Consider the following 8,374-nt stretch of genomic DNA (forward strand, 5'->3'; position numbering starts at 1 on the left):
CAACTATTTTGTAAATTAATTTATGTTGTTGACCCTCTAAACTAAAAAGATAAGGAAGTTTAAAAGATGTTTAACATCTCACAAACGCGCAGATATGTCTCTTTTCAAATAAGAATGACTTATATTCTTCAACGTCCAACAGCCCACAGAGCTTTGGTTTTCAGGTCACCAGTCAGGGGAATTGGCAATTAGTCTTTTGAAATAATCACAAAAATGTTCCCAGAAGTATTGAGGTGAGGACTTAGCACTCACCTCTGGTCTCTGCATGAATGAATGAATCAGTGTTCCAGAAAGTAACCTTTCATTTGGTCCTTTTATATTAACCACAGCTTTTCAGGACAGTGAGTTTCATCTCTGTTTTAAAAACTCTCCTGGAGTCAAATCTTTTAAACTTGTGAAGTTTTGAAGATAGCCAGCTATTTTTAGATGAATGAACATGCTTTTTACGATTTCAAAAAATGTTTTTGACATTCAATCTGTACCTGTAGCTCAATACCTTAATAAAAAAATAAAAGGGAGTCTTCTCTGATGGATAATTTGTGTATAATTAAATAGATTTTAATGCCATCTGTTGAAATGTATAGGGAACTGCAACTAAAATAAGCATTACAGTGACCATGGTAATTACAAAGGCTGTCTCAAAAACCATTCCCCTTTAGGGCCAAACCTCAGTGAGGATTGATAGCAACAATAACCAAATAATATTTCACACAACAGACATAACAGCATGTGCAGAACAGCTCAGACAAACTTCCCATAGGGGACAAAAAATGTATCATACTGTATCATATTGAATTGCATTGTATAATTGTATGGTATGGTATGGTATTTCAGAGCAGCCTGAGATGTGTGGGACTTTATATTTAGACTCTTTGCAGCTGGGTTGTATCATCTAGGACAGACTTATTGGTGACTATAGTTTAACCTTATCAGTGATATTCCTTTGAGTACGATCCTTCAACCCCTTTCCATTTCAGTATAGCACCTTCGGTGACCAGCAGTAGAAATACATACATACTTACTCAGCAAAATCAAAACAGTAGAAAATAAAGCTTTACAAAATTGTGAAATCATTGCTCTCTGTAGTTATAACTCAGCTGTTGCGTGCCGTGGTGTTTGTTGAGGGTTCTCTCTCTCCATCCTCTGTGCTCCCTACATGTGCTGCTCTCAGCCTCACCAGCAGCAGCAGAGGATTGAGCTCACCTGTGCCCAATTAGCAATCAGGGGCAGAGTATTAAATCAGGAGTGCAGAAGCAGCCAGTGCGCCTTTGGCTTTGTGTGTTTTTGGATGGCTTCCTGCAACTAGTGCCTGCTCTCTCAGTGGAAGGATGGTGCTTTCTTTTGGGCCTTAAAGTTAATTTTTTTGGTATTGCTATTTTAGTTCGTGGTGTTTGGATTATGTTTAGCTTCTCCTTTGTTAGTGTTTTTTGACAGAATTTTTTAAATTATTATTATGTAAATAAACACCTTTAATTTGCTTATACTTTACTCCCTCTTTCTTTTGCCTGGGTTAAATTTTGATTTTTACTCCCTTTCATCCCTTAACCAACTTTAGAGAATGTAACCTCCCCCTTTCCATCATCACTGCAGATGGATAAACTGTCATTTTGGCCTATTTTTAATCAGCATCACATTACATTGCTTATATCTGAGTAGGAAGAATCAAAAATGTCCTCACTAAAACTTCACAGCTTTTTTTCTATTCTTTAAAAGCTCAAATTAAATAAATGCTCAGTGGTGGTTTCTGTACATTTATTCAGTGCACAATTTTGTCCAAAGCAACCTTTTTTTCTCAAAGTAAATTAAATCACAGGGAGGACCTTTAAAGGCTTTTACAATGAGTGAACAAAAGAAGATCATAATCAGGTTTGCTAGAACTCCCACATTTGAAACAATAAAATAATGTAGTCAATTCAAAGCTATTTGTCCTTTGTGTTCCCAGGGCAGAGGTTTTCTGTGATGACAAAGGCTTCCTCGGACAAAGAGGAGAGTGAGCTTTGGTATCTTTTATTGTATTCTTCAAAATGACACTCCAACCACTTGAATGACAAGAATAGAGCCCACATCATTGTACCTTTAGGTAAATCTATATCATTGATGTTTTTCAACTACAGGCACATGCATCTTGCACTAATCCGTCTTAGACTCAATATTTAAGACCTTAGAGTGATGATCAAGCTTGACCCCTGCTGCATATCTCCTTCAGCTGTTTGGAGATAAATCCCAGCAGGCTGCCAATAGAAGCTGACAGTGGGATCTGTGTTGCAGTAAGAAATGAAAAGCCAGGAAACACACTTACTGATACAGAAAACCTAAAAAGTTTTTTTAAACTTGTTTGTGCGCATCATTTTACAACATTATCTCTTTACTAAGGGACATAGAAATAAAATCTAATAAATATTTTAACAAAATGACAACCTCTTTATTTGTTGCGTTGCCTTACTCTTGCTCTCAGACATGACCTCTTTTAGAAGTTATTTTGGGAAAACAATAACAGGAAACCTCAAGCATCTACAGCTGCACAGTGTGGGTAAACTGTGTTTTGAAACTCTTTGGCGGTCATTTGCAGTGCCTATTCTGTATCTGCTGTACCAAGAAGAACATTTGTTACACTTTTTCTTTTTGTCTTATACCGTATATTCTCTTACTTTGGTCTAGTTGGAGAAGGTTAAGATATCTGTATATTCTTCAACGTTAGATTCTTCTTTTTTGTCATTAAAAAAATGTTTATGTGTAAGATTTTCTTGCTTTTGTGGCAGATAGTTTTGCCAACAATGTAGGAGAACGTTCAGGATGCATCTCTGGTAGCTTTTGAATGGCTAGGTGGTCCAGGTTCCATGGACATTTAAGGCTGCAGCTAAAGGTAAACCTTGCTGACAGAGAAGGCAGGTAGAGATTCAGGCTGCAGCATTCTTACAGAAACTGGTGAAGGTGGCTAATGCTGCAGATTACTAGCAGGAGATGGAGAAAGATGGGGGGCAGCTGTAATGTAAAGGTGTTGTCAGAGACTTAAGCTGTAAGCATGGGCTGCTGTTGTCAGTTAAAACCTTTAGGTGGTGGTTACAGCTGGGTGTTCATGCCGGGGATGGTCGATGGAGATCCCGGCAACAGCTCTCAGCAGTTATCTTGAGGCAGAAGCAGCTGCATATTACTTCAGAAGGTGTAAGTGAAGGCTCAAGCTGCAGACAAAGGAATCTGCAGGTTGCATGTTCCTGGCAAAGCTTTAGTTGTAAGCTATCTAGCAGTAGGTGTATGTGGAGGTGATGTCTGCAGCAACTTTCAGCTAGAATCTGCTGTTGAAGTTGGCTGTGGATTACTGACAAAGACTGAAGTTGTAAATGAGGTTGCTACTGGTATAGGGAGTAAGTGTCTGCAGCTGCTGTTCTCTCCCAGAATCTGCAGCTGGAGGTCGTGGAGGTTGCATTAAGAGGCTTTAGGTGGAGGTGGTAGCTGTGGGTGAAGGCTCTGACTATAGTTCTTTGTCAGAATAGAGGTGGAGAAAGCTGCAGTGCTGGCTCAGCCTTTAGAGGTGGAGGAGCCTGCTTCTGTCTGTTTTCTGGAGGAGGAGGGACGGTGGAGCTGGTGGAGGCCTTGGGAGTAAATTGAACAACCTGTGTTGTCATCAGCTGGGGTGGAGGTCAGGAGCAGAGTGCTGCCTCTTTGGGATTGAATCCAGAAGAAAGGGTGTTGGGCTACAGTAATCCTCTCAACAAGTACTGACTTTGTATAGCAGTCTCCTGCATTCCATTTACCTTCAATTTTTACTGCAGAGTGTGATTTAGTCAAAGGAAAAGACCTTTCACAAAATCTGATCTATTTTGAGCATTTCTAGAGATATATTTTATTTGTATTATGTACAGCATTTACTTTACATCAGCAACAAGATCTCCATAAAGGAGGATTTCCAGAGTTAGCATCTTCAAGTCAATGGGAAAGGCCATGGCTCTCTGTTGGAAAATGTTGGATTTCTCCCTCCAGGTGGGAGTCTCTGCCTTAAGTAAGGGATTCGAGTAATCACAGGGTTTTTCAGGACTGAGGATAAAACGGATATTGCAAGCACTGTATTGGACTGTTGAAGGGAAGAGAGAGCTGAACCTACTAGAAAAGCTTTTGATTTACCAGTCAATCTATGTTCCAACCCTCCTACTCAGAGAAAACATGAGGGGTTTGGATAACTAGACTGCACTCTGAGTCGAGCCGCAACTCCTTTGCATTGTAAGAAGGAGCTTTGGGAATCTGATGGATGCCCCCTGGAAGAAGTTGCTGAGGAGAGGGACTTCTAGGTCAGCTTGTGTAGCCTGCTGCCACAGCTGCCCGACCTTAGAAGAGGATGGATGGATGGATGAACCACACCTGAACACTCTGATTTACCTGACGTCTGTGGTCATGAAGTCCTTGGAGAGACTGGTGTTGAGCCACCTGAAGGACATCACAGGCCCCCTGCTGGACCTCCTGCAGTTTGCCTACCAGGCAAACAGGTCAGTGGAGGATGCAGTCAACATGGGTCTGAACTACATCCTGCATCACCTGGACTCCGCAGGACCCACGCTAGGATCCTGTTTGTGGACTTCAGCTCAGCGTTCAACACCATCATCCCAGACATCCTGCACCAGAAACTCACCCAGCTCACAGTGCCGGCTTCCATCTGTCAGTGGATCACCAACTTCCTGACTGACAGGAGACAGCAGGTGAGGCTAGGGAGCATCAAATCCAGCACCCTGACCATCAGCACTGGCGCCCCACAGGGATGTGTTCTCTCCCCACTGCTCTTCTCCCTCTACACCAATGACTGCACCTCAGGGGACCCCTCGGTGAAACTCCTGAAGTTTGCAGATGACATCACCGTCATCGGTCTCATCCAGGATGGAGACAAGTCTGCTTACAGACAGGAGGTGGAACAGCTGGCTCTCTGGTGTAGTCAGAACCATCTGGAGCTGAACCCGCTCAAGACGGTAGAGATGACAGTGGACTTCAGGAGAAGCCCCCCCCCCCCCCACCATCCTGAACAGCACTGTCTACTGTGGACTCTTTCAGGTTCCTGGGATCCACTATCTCTAGGGACCTGAGGTGGACATCCCACATAGACACAATCAGACTGCAACGGACTATAAGGACTGCAGAAAAAATCATCGGTGTCGACCTGCCCCCCATCTAGGACTTGTACCGGTCCCGGGCCAGGAAACAGGCAGGTAGCATCACCGCTGACCCCTCACACCCTGGACACAAATTCTTCAAACTCCTCCCCTCCGGCAGGCGCTACAGATCACTGTGCGCCAAAACAACCCACCATAAGAACAGCTTCTTCCCCCAGGCCGTCACTCTGATGAACACTAAACCATAACAGTGTCATACCTGTTGGATCAATACTCTCTGTAAATAAACATGTAAATATACAATGCAACAATTCTCCAAGCAGAATTCCATATTTCTATTTATTTTATTATCTAACTACTATTTTTTTAATGTAAAAACTACCTCTGCTACTCACCACTGCACTTTATCGTATTATTTTAGCCTGTACATATTAGTCAAGCCTATTTGTTGTTATTTTGTATTTATAGCTGATGTTATTGTTATTATTTTATTTTATTTTTATTTGTAGGTCTTATTATTATGCCTTGTACAAAGAGAGCACAGTTTACCTAAGTCAAATTCCTTGTGTGTTCAAGCATACCTGGCCAATAAAGCTGATTCTGATTCTGATTCTGATTCTGTGGATGGGCAGATGATGGGATGAATGGATGGATGGATGAATGGATGGATGAATGGATGGATGAATGGATGGATGAATGGATGGATGAATGGATGGAGAATTTTGTCAGGAGATGTTTTTGTTTCAATAACTTCAATAGTCATTTGAAAACTGAACCAAAGCATTTCAGAAAAACTGTCATTGCACCTTGAAATAAAGTAATTTAAGCATCATCATGAAGCTGGTGTTGGTATAACACATGATCATTAACTCTTCACTCTTAGAAGAAAAGAAATCACTCTGTGGTAATGAGGACTGGAGAAGTAGAGGGAAAGGAAACCATGGAAACTACTCTGTCTGTTGGAGAACATGATCTTTTACAAAAACTTTTATTTGAGTGAGGTTTTATTTGTAAATTCAATAATGTGAAGAGTAATAGTTACTTGTTTATGAGCATCGTGATCCTGGAATGACAACCACAGAGACTGCTGCACATGCATCAACCTTCTTTCAAACTGTGCTGTGGTTTTTCAGAAGTGAAAGTGTAATTTTTAAGCCAATTACTAGAAATGACCTGAAAATGCAAAACTTGTTTTGATCCTTCTTGCAGCTGAAATCCCTGCAGCCTGTTTGGATGTCAGCTTACTGAGAGTCTGTCCAATAAACGAGTCCCATGTGGGTCCATGTGACTCTTGTTCAGAAGCCCTGGAGCTCTTCTAATTGGACAGTAAGGAGCTTTATGAAAGCAAAATATAGTAGACATCTAGACATTCTTTGAATTGAATGATGAAAGAATGCCCTCAAGTTAAACATTTTGATCTGTAATTACATCAAAGTCTCATTAATTTTGTAAGTGTTACAATGTCACAGCACATCACTAAAAGCAGCCCCTCAGGCCTTATCCAAACTTGCTGCATTAGACAGGATGGGTGAAACTATTGACTACAATGGCCTGGAGGAGATTTGTCCTCTGACATGAACTGGCATAATGACGTAAGCCGATCCGTCAGCTGAAGTCAACTGTCTGTGCTGCAGACACAGATTACAGCTGAATCACAATCAGTATATTGCCAAGTAGGATTTCACAAACAAAGAGTTTGTCTTGCTGATTTTTGTGCAAAGAAACATGTAACATATAAGTGAAATAAAAAGTTATGTACAAAATGAACAATGGAGAATAAAAATATAAGAAGCAATAGTTCACATACATTTGTTGTAATGAAAATGCTTTAAAGTAGTGCAGGAATGTGCATGGTGATGGCTGAGAGCAAATATATTATAGTATAACTCTATCCTCAAAGATGACAACGCTTGCCCCCACAGAGTGGGGATTCTCAGAGACTACCACCAGAATTTGTGAGTTGAGAGGATGGAATGGCCTGCCAGCAGTTCTGACCTCAACCCAATTGAACACTTGTGGGATCAGCTTGGGCATGCTGTTCGTGCCAGAGTGACCAACAACAAATTGCAACAAATACTGGATGAAGAATGGGGTGCCATCCCACAACAGTGTGTGACCAGGCTGGTGACCAGCACGAGGAGGAGGTGCCAGGCTGTTGTGGCTGTGTATGGTTCCTCCACACGCTACTGGGGCCCCTGATTGTTAAATGAATAAATTGTTAAATTGCCAATATGTCTTCTTTCTTCAAAATGCAATCATCCAATCAAACAAGAGTCAATGGCAGACTAAGCTGTTTTGCATTGGCAGAGAAGATTTGGCAAATGTTGGAGATTAAGATACGAAGCATCTGAAAATGTGAAGACAGCAATTTGGTGCTGAGCTGCGAGCCACTCAATAGAACCTGCTCATTTTCATTAAGTGTTTGAAAAGACAGAATACTCAAGAGTTATAACAGACTTAATATAAAGTGGCACCGCAGACTTTGTTAGACTTCCGCCTGAATGTATGGAGAGATTTCTGAGCAGGACTTCTCTGTTTGAAAAGTCTGTTAACTTTTCTCATTAGATGGTGAAATGAGTTCCAGGAGAAATACAGTGAAAAAACACTCACAAAACGAACTTAATGACAAACAAATTAAACTGTTTCCACAGAGAACAAACGGCTCTTTTCACTGTGAACAGTTTTCAGCAGATGATTGGAAATCCTCCTTCATTCCGTTTTCAACCATCCGTCTCTCATTATTGCACCCAAAGCAGTTGTAATCTATACCTGTTTAACCCTTCTCATTTCAAGACCCTCAGGGAGGGGGGGGAGACACTGACATGCTGACAGGTTGCTTTGCATAAACCCTGAGGAGTTGCCTTAGAGGCTTCCACGCCTGGAGTGTGACCCATCTTCTCTGACATCCACATATGCAATATTCCCAGTGTTAATGTTTAAAATTCCCTGACAGCTGGAGGTCTGCAGAAACTGACAGTGGTCACTGTCATTATTTTTGATGTGGCAATCACTGCTGACCTGTCTGTCACTGAGTTGTGTGTTAATAATGGGTAAAGGCCATGGCTGTAGTGGAGGCATTCAGGGAAGGCACAATGATGGCTGTGAGGGAATTTTGGGAAATAGAACTGACTCCTCCAGAGCCAGAGGGAGAGACACACCACAGCTGTTCCTGCCTGGACGATGGTGCAGGCAGCTGAAGTCCTGGGAAGCTTTCCCATCTGCCCCAGCTGTCCCCAAGCACCATCAGGCTCTCTCTTCTTATTTGTGCCCAACTTTGAGAA

Source organism: Notolabrus celidotus, chromosome 9 (genome assembly GCF_009762535.1).
Source record: "Notolabrus celidotus isolate fNotCel1 chromosome 9, fNotCel1.pri, whole genome shotgun sequence".
NCBI classification, from domain to species: Eukaryota; Metazoa; Chordata; class Actinopteri; order Labriformes; family Labridae; genus Notolabrus; species Notolabrus celidotus.